Raw genomic sequence first — 16,907 nt, 5'->3', positions numbered from 1 at the left:
TTTTTATCAAATAAGGATCAAATGAATATTTGATAAAAAAATCTCTTAAATAAAAAATTATCGAAATGGAATAAAAAACTTTAAAATAAGGAATTTATTTGGTAAAAAATATATACTTGATAAAATATTTTGTACTATTGCTGCCATCGTGGCGAATAATTATTATATTCAATTTTCTCGAATAACGAGTAATCGGTTTTTCATATTATATCGTAGGTAGAGGCGCCTACATCCCTAAACGTGTGTATGATGATAATTATTATTTATTTTATGCACTTATGTTGTGTGGTGTGACATATTTTAATACAGTCCATTCCACATTATTTATCAACCAAATTGTGTTGATTTATTTTAGTATTAGTAACTTATTAGCACATTTAGTTATTTGAACAAATACACGACACAACAGTTCTTAATGGTTATAATATTATTATTTATTATGTTTAAAACATGGACCACGGTATCATAATATTATTATGCCTTTAATAAAATGACGATCATCAAGCAGAAGGAACTCAACTCAATTATTATTTTGATAATCATAGCATATTTGACTGCTGGCTGGTGCGATTTTATAATAATTTTATATTATTTACAATCATGAAGAGAGCGAGTAGGTACTCTACAAAAACTTAGTTTGTGTCGTTTTGCTAAAGATGAAATTGTATCAAGTCGGTTAAGAATAGTGTCACAACTCAAAAAATAAAAATTAATTTTGCGTTGTGACATTATTCACGCGCGGAAGTGATAAAACATTAAAAATGTCCAGCCAGAACAATGAAAGGTTTTATGTCAGATCTAGTAAAGTTACCAGATTTTATCAAGTTAACTAAAAAATAGAGCAGAGCAATACGTATTAGAATCAATCAAAACCCGAAAATTAGAAATATGAAATTTTAAGTTGTGTCACTATTTTTTTAGTAGTGCGATATGTACAGTTGTATCTATAACTTTCTATTACAGTATTTTTCCAAGTAAAAATGTACTTAAGTAAATTACACTTTGAAATATTATTTAATGCTATTTTGACATGACGTATACAAACTTTGAATATATTATATTATGATAGGACTATATTGGTTTTGAATTATTCCAAAATAACAGCATATACTGCATGGCTTATTAAATTTTCGACAGGATGAACTCAAAGGGTGCGTGCAAGAGACAGTGTGGATATAAGTTAGGGAATATGAATGGAAATCGAAGTCACATTACAGAAGTTCTATGAAAATACGGATAAAATATTATTAAAGAGACTCTGTTAAAATATGAATAATGATAATATTATACAGAGTTGGCTCGTAAATCCTTAAGAACCAATAGTAATATTAATAATATCAATGTCTTAAGAATTAAATGAGTAAGACGTTCAATAAGTTGTTTTTCTTACACAATATTATACAGTTATTTATATGTTGTTATAATGTGTACCAAAATTATCCAACAAAAAAAAGTTGAAAGAATTAAGATTTAATTGAACACATTTCAATATAATATTTTACTACCTATATCAATAATTTTAATTTCGTATTCCAGTATTTAATATAAGTACCAACATAGTAAATAATACACAATATAACATAATTCAGCGAAAAATCGTAAAACGTTTTTTAACATATTTATCTATTTCAAAATCTAATAGTGGATTAAGGAGTTCCTGAAGTTAAAGCAGTCTAATAGCTTTATGACACGTTCAATATATCAAAAATTACCTTTTTAGAAGTATTATTTTTCTCAAGATAAGTCTCAAGATTATAACTACAAAATAATGATGAAAATACTGAGTATTGTCGTACAACATTTTTATTTATTATTATTATTATTATTATATTTTATATTTTATACACATAATGTTCATAAATACGTTTTAAGAATGTAAGAAAAAAAAATAAATACCAAATTATGTCACATTGAGATCAAACATGATGATAAAAATATTAAATACGTCGTTAGAATTTCTTTTACTCAGGGGAAAAATTATTTTAAACATTAAATTGAGAAATATTATCGTATTATCATGTACTTAAGTTATATTGTTGTTAAATGGGTCATGAATTTTATTATGACCTTAGCCCATGAAATATATTGCAGATTGTTTGTGCTTGGAAAATTCGTGAAATATAATTTAAGGGTTGTGATTTCTTAAAATGTATTTTCAATATTATAAATTATTCAATTATGACAAAACGTTATTAATTTTAGTACGAAAAATTATATAAAATATGTATTTTACATTTAAAAACATTAACCAAAAATTATATTATGTACTCGTAAAACATTTTTCCTGGTTATAATAGAAATTATAAACGAAAGGTTTGTTGTTGTATTTTTCATGGTAATTTCATAGTTGGATCTGCAAAATTCATTCATCAGTATTTTATATAAGGACAGAAGTGCGTTTTGACTTATAAAATCGAAGCTATCCACTATTGAATTAACTGATCTTAGTCATTGACTATCCTAAAGCATCTATGAATGTTTCGAACATTTTTGGATGGATTAAAAGAAATTATTAATAAATAAAAACATTAAGTAATATGTTTTTGAAGCTCCTTTATAGGTAGGTACGCAGTCGATCACCTAAATAGGCAATATCAATATTATTTGTTGTTACAAAAAAATCATAACCAAACGTGTTTGTTTTGATGTAAACTATTGTACGGACATTATTGGATTGTTATTACTACCTGTACCTATTTATGGATATCGTGATCGGCCGATATTCTTGTAGCTGATATTACAAATACAGTTTATTGGTGGATAGGTTTTTGCTTTGTATTCGGATATCGAAAAAAAAACAGTAATAATATCAACTAGCGCATAATAATAATAATAATAATAATATAGACTCGCGCATATTAATAATAATATAGATTTACCGTTAATAAATATTTATAAATCGTTCACTACCGTACCGTAGTCCGGAAGGGCGTTCCGGGTGTTGGTGATTTCCGAGTGCATAGAATTTTCTCAACATGTACACAATATACTATATGTATTATAAATATACGACTAAAAAAATATATTATTATTATAATAGCTTCATATGTAGTCTCGTATAATACTTGCACTAGACTGAATAGTTGGCGAGATAAAATATCGTGGAGCCATAATATTGTATCGCGTGGCGTGAGAATACACCATTTTGTTCGTCTCGTTACTATAGACTTAACTACCATGCGCGGGAAAGTTTCAAGTTAACGCTTCCGTTTCGGGGTGGACGACCAGCGGAGAGTCGAACTCGCGAAAAAATCACTCCCATTAAGTCAAGTCCGTAGACATGAATTCGACCATTCGAAAATCCATTATTATTATTATTACACGTTATTATTATACGTGTTTGACCCCGTAACGACTATAGGGACCACTGAAGCCGTGGCGCGTATTCCTATGTACGGGAAAACGTCGAATTACTAAGCGTGGCTTAAGTACACAATTATAAAGTTTTAGAGGAATGCAACCCCCTCTCATACACTGGTCGTTGGCGCATATCCGTAGTCCGTCTCACAACGACACACACAAACACAACGATAAGGTATAATATATTATAATATATTGGTCGAATGCCGTCCGTCACGCATGTCCTTCTCACGTTGAAGAAACACAATCATTTTTGAAACTCTCGAGTTGAGTTCTCTCGTTTGGACGAAGGTCATATGGTAATAATATTACCATTGATCGAGAACCTTTATTGTTAATATGGTAATTGTTAGTACATAAAATGTATTTGAACCAAATTTTGGTCGATAACGCGTTTGCTGACATTAACTCGATGTTTTTCAACCATAATCGGAAGTTTTTTTCTTCAGAGGTTAGCTTATTAAGCGATAAACGGTTGACAGAAATAACGAAACTCCTTCGAAGTAAACTATATTTCAGATATTTTTAAGCGGGTTACTTCTACAATAACAAGAAACGTTTTAAGCGCTCATTTTCACCACATCCCAAAAAAAAAGTAATTTATATCAAGCTTTAAGTATTGTTCTTCTATCTTATAAGTAAAAATGTATAATATTTATTCCATATAAGTACTAGATAATTAATAGGTGCCATGGCCCAATGGTATTTAATTTTTGATTCAATCATTTGCCCGAAATTTAATTTGTGACTTGCACACACGTTCCGTCACAAAATTTGAGTAGTAAATATCGTCATAATATCAATTATGTGTCTTGTGTGATATGTGTGGAGAATATACGTTCATGGTTCGTCATCACTGATCTATCGTTGGATATATTGCCGTCCATTTTTTGAGGTGAATATGTGACAGCATATGTGACTATCGTATATTGGTAAAGATTTGCAAATCAACCATAGTCATCCGACGAAGCAAAATCACTACTCGCGTTATATTTTACATAATATTATTAATAATAAATAATAATAATAATAATAATATTATAGTAACTTAGTGTTTCTCAAACTGTAGGCCACAGTCCCTAAGAGACTGTGAAGAGTTTGTAGGAATATATTGTTTTTATTTTAAATATTTTCTAATGTGTTGTATTAATAATACAATATTGCATTGAACAAATTTATCTGATATCCAAAGTTTTCACAAATAATGGTGATAATCCATGAAATGTACACTAAAAAACATATGGATGTATTTTATTACTTGTTTTATATGAATACTTTAGCATGTGTCCAATGAATTAAATTTAGTATCATAGGTTGGTAGTTATGAAAATAATTTGCCCTATTATTTTAACGATTTTTAAGTAAAAAAAAATTCTTCACATTATGTGGCAGTAACAGTTTTACATTATAAAACAGTTTGAGAAGCACTGATTTCCTGGTAAAGGTTTTTCCGAAAAATCGAAACAATGTCGTTGCATTAGGAATTTACCCAAAACGTATACAAACACAGCGCTCGTTTAGAATCCGCGTGCTGTTCGCAAAAATATTCATTTATTATAATCTCTGTTTAATGCGACACAGTGTAAACGCTAAGTGCGTTCTTTATTATTATAATCTATGTTTTAAATTTGCGACCGTCAGTAGTTTTTTTTCATCCTGAAAATATAATTAACAAAACAATTTTACGCCTTTTTAGGGTACGTGCGAAATACGGTTATTTTTATTCGTTGTGATTACATCTCGGATTACATCGAACACTTTTACTCTTTGATAATGATATTTTTGTCATTATTGTTTACTTAATACAATTTAGTAGGTATAAATTGTAATAAATAATATAATGTTAGCGTTTACGGAAAATTAAAAAAAAAAAGAACTACGTGAAAGTATTTATAAAAAGGTAAATTTGCAATACATTTTAAGGCAGCTGATAGGTTATAGCTGTACTTTATTTGTTGTTTTAAAGATTCAGATGATTAATACCGAGATTAATACTGAATTATTAATATCACATATTATTATACAACAATATATTATTATTAAGATGGAATATTAAAATATATTTCACTTTCAAAAATATATGAATTCATAATTCAAAAATATTTGAGTAGGTAGGTACATATTATAATTTCCTATATAATCAACTGAAATCATTTTTTTTTTTTTTGTTCAAATTTATAAATAAATAGATTTAAATTTTATTTTATTAGAAATATAATATGAGCTAATAAAAATATGTCCAACTCCGAGTATATTATAGCTACTTTGTACAGATACGTCCTTCAGTTAAATTCTTATTATTCCATAATTTTATATAAGCTCATAAACTATATTAAAATTTAAAATATAATAAATATGAATCATTTTGTTTTTAAATTAAATTTTTATCATTATCTACAGTTATAATACGAATAAAATAGTTTAGACCGTCATGAAATAAAATGCGTTTCAAATATTTCGAATATTTTATAATGTAGTGTCAAAACGATTATGTATATTTTTTTAGACGATGGATTATGCAAAGTAGTATGACCGATGAGCTTAAAATATCGTCTCAATAAATCACATACAGCCAATAATCTTTGTAATTAAATAATAATTAGAATGAAAATGAACCGACATAATTGATTGGAGAAACAGCGATTACCTACCATTTAAATAATTGGTTTTCCAATTACGAGCAGCTAATAAAGCACTGACCACAAATTGGTACCTTTATAAATAAATTGAGTAAAATCAGAAGATCGGATTCTCATACTAAAATATTATGTTTTTAATTTAACTGTTAGGTTTCTTTAATAAAATCATTATCGATTTATTTGATAATATGCTGAAAATTAAAATTATAAAATTATTGCAAAAATCATCATGTGTGTGTTAAAAAGTTTGAGACGCTTCTGTTTTTTTGTTCGAAAAAATGCGATGTTCTTTTATACAATTATTTATGATTAACTCTAGTTTTGAACAATTCACACCACATTGTATTATTAGGTATACATTTATGGGTACCTCAATAGTTTGTTGTTTCACCATAATAGGGCGATTGTAATATTACTTTTGTCACAATGAATACGACTATAATAAAGTTTATAATGATACAATATATTATGTTTATGGTGTTGAAAATGAATTACGTTTCCGATTTAACGAAACGGGTTTGGGTGTTTTAACAAAAAAAAAAATTTTAATCTTTATCCAGTTACTTAAGTTGTGTAGTGTTTTGATAAGTGTTATCCAAACACAATAAATCATATTACTAAAAAGAAATATATCTAAGATAATATTATAATGTAATTTATGTGCCGAATGAAAGTTTATTATTTATTGGTTTAGCACTCAGGCTGTTTAATGCTCAAGTAATAATATCATATTATATTGTTATTATTTTATCGTCAATGTTTCGTAAAACAATATTCAGAGAATATCGATTTTTTTATTTCAAAGTAGGAACGAAAGACAAACAAAACTTATCAACAATCCGGTATGCAAACGATTAAACAATATTTTAATACGATGGCACGGGCGCACATTATGCACCTGGTATATCGCACAATATAATGTAGAACAAACACCCACGTGATACCGTTTTTATCATAAAAGTAAACAATAACAAACATGTTTTGGTTTTTTATTTTTTCATCTCCTCGTTTATTATTTCTCCAGTCTTCGACGCACTACCCATAAATACATCATCGATGTATATATATATATATATATATATACATGCATGATGACGTAGCGTACACACACACACACACACACACAAGGGGGCGTCCTCTTATACAATGCGATAAGTTATATTGTGTATACCTATATAGTATATAATTTCTAGTAAAGCCGAGTTTTAGCGTTGTCTGCGGTTTTTTTGTCGCCTCGCCAGGAAAGTGCAGACATTTATATTACTCTCACCGTTGCACGTTGTCACATTTTCCACACTCACACGCATGCACACACAAATGAGGACGCGACACACGGGGTGACCCACGTTTAACGTAAGACACTCATTATTTTCAGAACGCAATATGGTTTTTGTAAATATATCTGCAGTTAAATAATAATTTTTATTATTCATATAATTATTATATGGAGTATTTTCATATATAAAAATCAAATTTTGGACAATACCTACAGTTCATTAGTCATAAGTATTTAAAGTTTAGATGAGCGGAGTAGTTGACCATTGTTTTGAGGGATAGCCGAGTATAACACTCCGCTACACTCATCTATAATTTATCACTTATAAGAACTATACCCGTCCAAAATACGATTTCGATACGTCGAAAAGCCCCAAAAAAAAATATTCAACATTGAAATAAAAAATAGAAAATGCATGTTGTGATAAAAAAAGAATAAATTAATAAAATAATAAACAATAACGATAAAAAAAAAGTAAAAACATATTTTTTTTTTAACGACTTAAAAGTATCCGAATAATATATATTTCCGAAAAAGTTGAAAATCTTTGAAATAATGTGCATCTTGCGTTACACGGATAACGCCCGGTATGATACGTGTATATAATGGCATGTAGGGTTTTAAAATTATATTTCTGCATTCGGTATAGCAGAAGGAAAAATATTATAATGTATTCATCTGCTGTAAAAATAACAACCGTCGGGATATTATATTATAACGATAGCGATGGGAGCTGCAGCAGCTTCCGCCGTACGACGACGACCGCCGGAGCCGACGGACGGACACGCACTAGCGCCTGCCTCGGAGGATCGCGGGTCCGCGTGCGACACGGGCGCGTCGAGGGGTGTGCGAATCCGGGGTGTGTGAAATTTTCGCAAATTTAGGGTACACCAACCCGTTACCCGGTTACGCGAAACGCACACGGCGTCAACGTCCTTGTATTTCATGAGCGGTTGTCCGGGATTGTAAATCGGAATCCGAGCGTGGTGTTTTTCGTCGTCCGAACAACAGCCATCTTTCCACCGGCGCGCGGTGTTTCATAATAAATTACGGCGGCCGGGTCTGGCGCACACACGCGTATATTACACCACCGCTCGTATAATATAATACATGCCGCGCTACTACACCCGAGTCCCGAAGAAATGATATATGGCGACTAGTTTTTTGTCACGCGTTTTATTGGATAAGTACCTCGGGCGCGTCCTCCGCCGTGAAAGGATCCGTCCGGGCAATTGCTTTTGTGCACGGCGACCACCCCTTTCCCCTCGCCCCCGGCCAACGACCGTCTGGTGCCCCGTTTGGGTGGCGGTATTGACGGCCGTGACCGGCTCTGCAGGTGAGCGGGGTAGAAAGTAGAACGTCTGCGCTCGCGGAAATCCCAAAGTCTCAGGTGTTTTGCAGCCGAATGGCCGAGGTCCTCCTCGTTTGGCGTATAAAATACGACGACGACGACTTTACCACCACTCAGGCTTGTAGTTTAAAATACGGTAAATACATCACATGTTCGGTTCAAGGTCTAAATACAGTATACATAGGACATCCTCAGCTCTTCCTGTAACACTGTTTCCGCCAACACCACCACCGCCGAAATCACTTAATCGCCGAGTATTTTTAATAGAATAAAATGAATTATGATCAATCCTCAATACCTTCATTTTTTTTCACGCCACTGAAAAACGATACATTATTATTTTTATTATTATTGTTTTTTTATACACGCTTTGTAATAATAAACGGAGCAAGCAATGCAACGAGACAAGTTTGGCACACGTATATCTAGCCGAACGATTATTATTATAAATGTTGTTAAGCAATCAAAATAGTTATACCTATTTTATGGCGGGACTCTGTGTTAAGATAGAACAAAATATGTAAGATGACACGCGTCTGGGATATATCTAATGTGGGTTGATAATCAGTAGATTTTCAGTCGTATAATTGATAATTAACTGATTAATAATTGACTGATCAACGTATCGCCGAAATTTCAAAATTTTAACATTTTGCCAGTACCTATGTACCATTTAATGGTGCAATAAGAAAAGTTTTTCCAAAATTCATGTTTAAAGAGCTAGTGCTTAGTGCTCGCAGAGTTTTGAGATTCACAATATAGAAATTGAAAATAATAAAATATATAATAAAAATCATGACAATAAACTGGTTTTACATTTGCATCGCCACGAGTGTTTGCACATGCACATCTAGTTGAAATGAGACGGAGTCAACATAAATCTGTGTGGGGGGGGGGGGGGAGGGGAAGATGGCCACTTGCGTACCACCAAGTGTAACGAGATTCTTATAGAATAGATACATAATGTAAATTATAATAATAAAATATAAATACTGTAATACGATTGCCCACCGATCACTATGACCCGGTCCATGATTCCTCCACTACTTCCTATTATAGTCAAATATCTTGGTATTATAATAGATATTGGATAGACAACTCTCCCAGGGTCCTCATCTCAAGGATAAACAAAATAAGTTTAATAGTTGTAGACTTCATATCCTCAGGCTTTTATTCATGTGTAATATTAACATCTCAAACAAACTTGACATATACTAAAGTCTCCTTCGTCCTATTTGGACATACTTTGGAGCCCAGATAAAAAAGCCAATGCACACGAAATAGAAGATTTGTAATCTATTCACCTGAGCACCATTGTAAAAGCCCTTCGGTTTGTAACGACGAAACTTATCCACGACGACCAACAAATCAAAACGATCCAAGAAACGACTATTATTTTCTATAAAAGGTTTAACGGCAAACTACAATCAAGCACAAACTGCCTCACCTCGCATCTAACCTCGAAGAAATTTCCAGATAATCCAACAAGACGACTCAAACGTTAAAACTGGTCTCTATAGACTTAATCAGCTAGTATATCAGTGGGTCATCCTTCACGCCAGTCACTGTAATTCGTACGTTATACGATTAAATTTACTTATTGTACCCATATACAGACTGTAAATATTCAATAAACGCTCTTGTATTATAAAATATAAATACTGTAATAGTATGCGTAAATAAATATCACGCATGCGTAGTCACGCGTACGTCGGATCAGTTCACTATACATAATAATAAACAAATCCGTTAAGAAAAATATCGTTTTGGTACCTATTTCGTCGTCAATCGAAATACTCACTTTAGAAAATACAATTGAGACGCTGTGGACAAAATATAAAAAAAAATTGCTCGTAAGATTTAGATATTGTATTTTATAATACCGTTGCCGGAAATAAGGTCGCGGTAGTTTGGTCGATCGTTGTAAATGTAAAATATTAATATATGCAAATCGTTACGGTAATACCGTAATGTGAACCGTACCCGCAGCATATATTATTGTTATTATTATGTTATTATGTCATACAGTAACTATAGGTTATATACAGTAAATAATACGATAATAATATGATATGACATACTTACACACAGGAATTTAACGTAAAACAATTTCTAACTGACAGCTTTTATGAAGATTATTGAAATTTATAGTTATCATAATGTACATTATATTATTTGCGTATTGCTATGAACCATTAAAGTCTTAATCAATTTTAATTTAAATATCAATCAGTTAATATGACGTATTGTGTAGTTTGTACTATGTAGTAGGTACTCGTTAATACTCAAGTCTGTTTATAAAATATTACTATAGTACTGTGTACGAAAGAAATACGACAGTAAATTATATATTTATGTTCATCATTGCAGTTCAACATAAAAATGTCATCGTATTTGCTAAGTAAATTGGGTACTAAAACGTAAAAACTAATATTTTCTTCCAAACTGAATATATTAATTTTACTACACCTGTTTTGAATTAAAAAATAATAGCATGGCATTCATTATGTACATAATATACTATAGTGTTTCACATAATAAGCGTTTTTTTAAAATATTATGTTTGAGACAAATAATATTTTATTGTAATAATATTGCAAAATTATAATATTCGATTGAAAATAATTGAATTTTCCATAATTTATTAAATATTAATCTTTACAAAATAATAATTATAATAATATAAGCTGTATACTGTAGAGCCTATAATGCGATACGATATTTCTCGGTGCTCGCATGATGGTGACGTACCTATGTGATAGTAATTTATCATCGATATTGATTAAAAAGTAATAATATTATATCGATATGCTGATAAATTCATAAATTTTAATAAGAGGTTGGATGTCCACGAGCTGTTAGTATTGTATATATCATATATAATACATTATACTTCTATTAATATGCAAATGTGGAAGCACTATAATAAACATACTAATGTAATAATATATTATTATTATTATTATTGGTCCTAACAGCCAATATTGCAAATGCGCACACAAATCAGTATAGGTAGTTAATAAATGTATTTTGGAATAGGTATGCCTACTATTGTTTTATTCATCTGTAATTATTATTGTTTCCGCGATTATTGTATAGCAGGACATGATAGTAGTTGTAGGGGAGTAGGTATATTAAACACATGGCGTTCCGCGTCTTGATTGATGGTCACCAAAAATAATTAATACTTAACCTTCGTAATTTTTCAACTTACTGTTCTGCGAATTTATTTATTATTTTTTTTTATTCCCTTTATGTTTTTAATAGAATAATTGTATTTAATACCACCATCGAAAGGTTTACGCGCGTGGAACCGTAAAGGTTTATATTGTTATGTACGATACACGGCTGATAGCTGCCCCGTGTCTTACGTTGAACCCTGGGAGGAATACAAATTAAAATCGCATTTTACTAGGACACCTTAATTGGTATTAAAACTGTCGTCGGTGCCACAGCAACGCCCATGCGCCCCGAGCCGTCACCCGATTCGCTGCTACGAGATAGAAGATCCGCCGACTGCCGACGGACGGGTCTAACTGCAGTCCAGCAGATTCGGATTAAATGAACGGTCTGTTTTTAATGAAATTTCACACCGAATATTAAACGTGATATCCCTGCAGCTGTAGCCTGACCACTCAAGACTCTAGTATTGCACGGATGCTCTGTACCGCGAAACACTTTTGTAATTCGTTAATAATTGTTGAAAGTGAGTTGTCAGTGAGGCGACGGTTTCGTGACCAATCAGCTGAACGGGACGTCGCAAAGACATAATATTATTTGAATAACACTACGACGAACGCCACTAGTTAAAACCTAGGAAAAAATAACATAAAAATAGCTCGTGGTTACCACAATTCAATGGCCCGGGAATGACGAACGAAAAGCTAACAGTAAAGTAATAAAGCTTATTTTTAACAGATATTAAAGACCACCATCGTGGTTGTTATCAAATTACTTTACCCCACAATTATTGCTGTATGCGTAGGTAGTTTATGGCATTATGTCAGAAACGTCTGTACCTACGCTACTATAGCTAATTGTTATTATTGACAAAGAAAATAAATCATGAAAAATGTTTCAATACAACGCCGTTGCTCTGGACACAAGAAATGCCTACTGTTTACGTTGATACTTGCATATATATAGTTTACAACAAAGGTTTTAATATCAAGCTTAACGAATATAATATTATGAACCAAAAACCGGAAGTTTATATAAAATATCTTAGTTATAAAAATAAAAAGGAATTCTGATAAGAAATTCAAAAGATAAACGTACGCTATTGACAGTTAAAACAAACAGGGAAGTTGCTCTGTTGTAAATTTGTTTTCAAGACGGTGTACCTTGTCAATTTTTAGTAGGTATCGATAATTTTACTATAAATATCATGCTAAATTTGTTAAAATTCAAGGGTTAATCAATGTGAACGAAAACCGATTCTGAGCGGAAACGGTGTCGATCCCAAGGATATTTTATAATTTATTTATTTTACTATTTTTACTATAAGGAATATGTTAGTATTTCTTTTAGTACCACTGCGTCGAAAAGAACTATTTGTTGTTAAAAATATTGCGTTATTGCATTCTGTCATTAATAATATTACGGTATAATGTTTTATATTATTGTTATTAGCTTATTATTGCAAGTCAGTATGACGTACCTAAGAATTTTGAAAAATTACCACTATTAATTACAATGTTTGTTTGATTCCAATCATCTATACAACGTTTAATCATTAACATCATAAACTTCAATTATATCTCCCCAGAAAGTATTTGTCTAAAGAAAAAGAAAAATGTAAAAGTAATTACTTCTAAGTAGGTATTACACTCAATATCCAATTTATTTTAATTTAATATTAATTAGATTATGTTACGTTAGAGGTTAAGATTATTAGCAGCATACAACTTGGTAGTTAAACGATAATGTTTATAATTTATTAATTCCCAACATTATATTTTATCATAAATCATCATTTTTAAGAAATCAACGCAAATAATACACTCCGGCTTGTACAACAATAACAATTATTTATACAATTCATTATCTTAGTGCGTTGAAGTAAAATTACTGGACCGTAACGAATAATATTATAAACGGGTAACGTATAAATTATGTTATTTATAGGAAAACCGTTGCGGTCAAAATGTGATGCGTTTGTAATTTTAGATGCTGCAGATTGTAGAACGGGTGGGGACATCGATTTTCTATCGAAGTGCTTTTCTTCCGTAAAACACTTTTGGTGTATTATTTAGTATGGAATAACAAAAATATACATGAATCGCCGGTACATATTATATTATTCTAATTTTATAAATGGTAAATATTAAAACGGCATTCATTGAATGTCCTCTAGGCAAAGAAAGATGGCTGAACAATATTATGATATTATTATTATTATTATTACTCGAGGCTCAAAGTTTTTGACGAAATAACACCACATTATTGATAAAACATTATCCGTTTAGGATGGTTATTCAACTATATAATAGTGCATATTGTTCCCCGCGCTCTGAACAGTGAGTATAGGTAGGCGACAAGTGTTTGACATTGAAATGGCTGACATGATGGTTTTTATTTCATTTTTTATCTCTCTAAACACTCAATACAATATACTGAATATTATTTTATGACCTAACGTTTTTATATTTTTGATTTCAGGTGAATATCAAAAATATTTCAAAACAATTTCAATAACGATCTATTATGTAAGTAATGTTGTGCATGCAAGTAGAATAATATAGTATAAGTCAAAGGAAATTATTTAAAATTCAACGAACCATTTAATTTCAAATAATTTGCTTATGTCTTAACCAAGTGTTGCAATCTAAAATTTAGTTTTAAAAGTTTTATAATTTTCCTTTTATTGAACTTTGTAATCCAACGATAAATACCTACTGACTAATGTTTGAAGCCAAACATTTTACTATTAAAAATAAGGTCTATGAAGCCATATCGGAATGTTGTGATACGAATATTATTCTCATTACTGTCATAAAAAAATAAGTTTTGTTTTTATCGGATTTTGAAACATTTCAAACTAAATCGGTTCATAACAAAACGAAACGTTATATTTTAAAAATAAACAAATTAATACCAAATGTATAGTAATACTCATACAAATCATTATGGGTGATACTGTAATAACTATATTTTGACGAGGTTGAAATAGTGCAACCCTCGACTAGGTTATAAATAAAATATAATTTTAATGATGTCAATAATAATTTACACCCCAGTTTTCTAAGATGATTGATACATTATTCATCATAGAATGAAAAAAAAAAATATTTACGTATTAGATTAAAAACTATCGTGTTATAAATATAATTTGTTAACCTTATAAAATTATTGTCTTAAACATACTTTATTAATAATATAAATGAAAATGAGTAAAACACGAAAACCATTTTTTACCATTGGCTATAATAATGGTACAGTGAAAAGCTATTTTAAATATGACTTAGTCGTGTTTTTATTGGCAATTGAAAATAATATATCAATAATCCCGGAAGTCTCTAGTTCTTATAGTAACTCATAAATATGAAAAAAACATATTTAAATAGTATAATTATACTGAAAAGGTAGTTATATTCAAAAAAAAAAACTGAAATATTTTAAGTTAGATATTACAAGTACCTTATACAATAAATATATATTATACAGTGCAGGTATTATAGTACACATTACATGTTAGGTACTATGCATAATAATAAGAATTATAATTAAATGGTGGGTCATTACTACGTGGCTAAATAATTTTCTTTAAGTATTTCAGTCAAAATAATGAATATAAAAATAAAAAATAACTGCAGTTTTTATAAAATAAAATGTCATTATTGGTATCTTAACATGATATTATATTTGTATTAAAAAAATTAAAATACTCAATATTATTATTACTCGATTTAAATACATAAATAATTGTTTTTGGAGATATAAAACAAACTATTTTATTAAAAGCTTTGTTTTTCTTCAAAAATATAAACCTTGGATGACCGACAATCTGTATTCAAATAGAAAACTTAAACTAAAAAAACTACAACTACTAAAGTGTTATTTTCGTGATTGAATCATTAATTCTAAAGTTTTTTTTGTTCGTAACAATTAAAGAAAGTGTTGTTTTATCTATATACACCTAGAATTATACTTTTTGCTATTTACTTCAATAGTAAAAAATGTTTAAAACGTTTAAGAATATATATATGGAACTAAGGTCATTATTTAAGTATAGATAATAAATTTCAAAATATTTATTTTATGTACATATATTATAATTGTTGAATAATACTAATTCAGCTAAATTATTGATGGTCAAATCACTTGAATTTATAATGAAATTTATGACTTAACAGGCAACATGGAATTGTACTATTTCTGAATATTGTGATAAAATATACATTTCAGAATTACATTTTTAAAATTGAAACAAAGATTATAATATTAATTTTAATTTATAGTTCAAAAAATATTGTGAATATTTTTATGTTTTAAAAATTGAATAGTTTATTATTTAATAATTGTATGATCGAGAGTCTTTAGGTTTTAAAATTAATTATATAATATTATTGGAAGTTGTTACAAACCTTTCACAGTCTGTTGAATGTTTCCAATCACGTGCATTCGATTATCATACCGTCTTAATACAAAACCTTTGAAAAATTTAAATTATACAACATATAATTTATTTAATATTTTAATATACTAATATCTACAGAAAATATTCATCTAAAATATACGTGTTTTACAAGCGCACAACACGCCAAATAAAGTTTATTGGGATTTGCCATTTTGAAAACTACAGCAATGGTTATTGTTGTTCTTATCCATATCTTTTTTAAATATAAATAACTTGAGTAAAATGTATATCGATTGACCGGCGTGTTGTATAGGCAATTTCGGTACACCAGCGTGCTGGTGTAAGTTATAAATTATAATATTATTATTATTTTCGGCCTGTAGTTATTTGTTAACCAAATTACTAATATTGGAACATTTTCTTTATCACGACGATAACACGCCGTATACTCAAGTGAACACGCGTTGCTACTGCTTAAAAGCAAATTACCGTAAATTAGTGAATTTCAAATAGAACCACAGCCAAACGACTATTTTAATTACTCCGCAATATAGTTGGGTTTTCACAATACAATTACATTGTTATGTTCAGTTATAGATTAAGTCGTTTGATAATAGTATTCGAATTACCATTTAACCATTGAATTGTAATAAAAAATTAAATAGTAAATGAGAAAGTAACATGATTTTTTTGTTATTCTGT

The 16,907-nt window shown here is 29.8% G+C and overlaps 1 protein-coding gene across 2 annotated transcripts in view; it reads left to right on the top strand.

Moving 5' to 3' along the window:
• LOC132949763 (junctional adhesion molecule A-like) overlaps positions 1 to 16,907 on the top strand; it is a 349,991-nt gene that overhangs the window by 53,251 nt on the left and 279,833 nt on the right. The window contains exon 2 of one of the 2 annotated variants that reach the window (XM_061020828.1): positions 14,288 to 14,334. The exons of the other annotated variant lie outside the window; for it this stretch is intronic. The gene's annotated coding sequence lies outside the window, so the exon portion shown is untranslated. The remainder of the gene's footprint in view (positions 1 to 14,287; positions 14,335 to 16,907) is intronic. 2 annotated transcript variants of the gene reach the window in all.

Source organism: Metopolophium dirhodum, chromosome 7, assembly GCF_019925205.1.
Source record: "Metopolophium dirhodum isolate CAU chromosome 7, ASM1992520v1, whole genome shotgun sequence".
NCBI classification, from domain to species: domain Eukaryota; kingdom Metazoa; phylum Arthropoda; class Insecta; order Hemiptera; family Aphididae; genus Metopolophium; species Metopolophium dirhodum.
The sequence above is the reverse complement of the archived record's forward strand: the minus strand, read 5'-3'. Positions and strand labels throughout refer to the sequence as shown.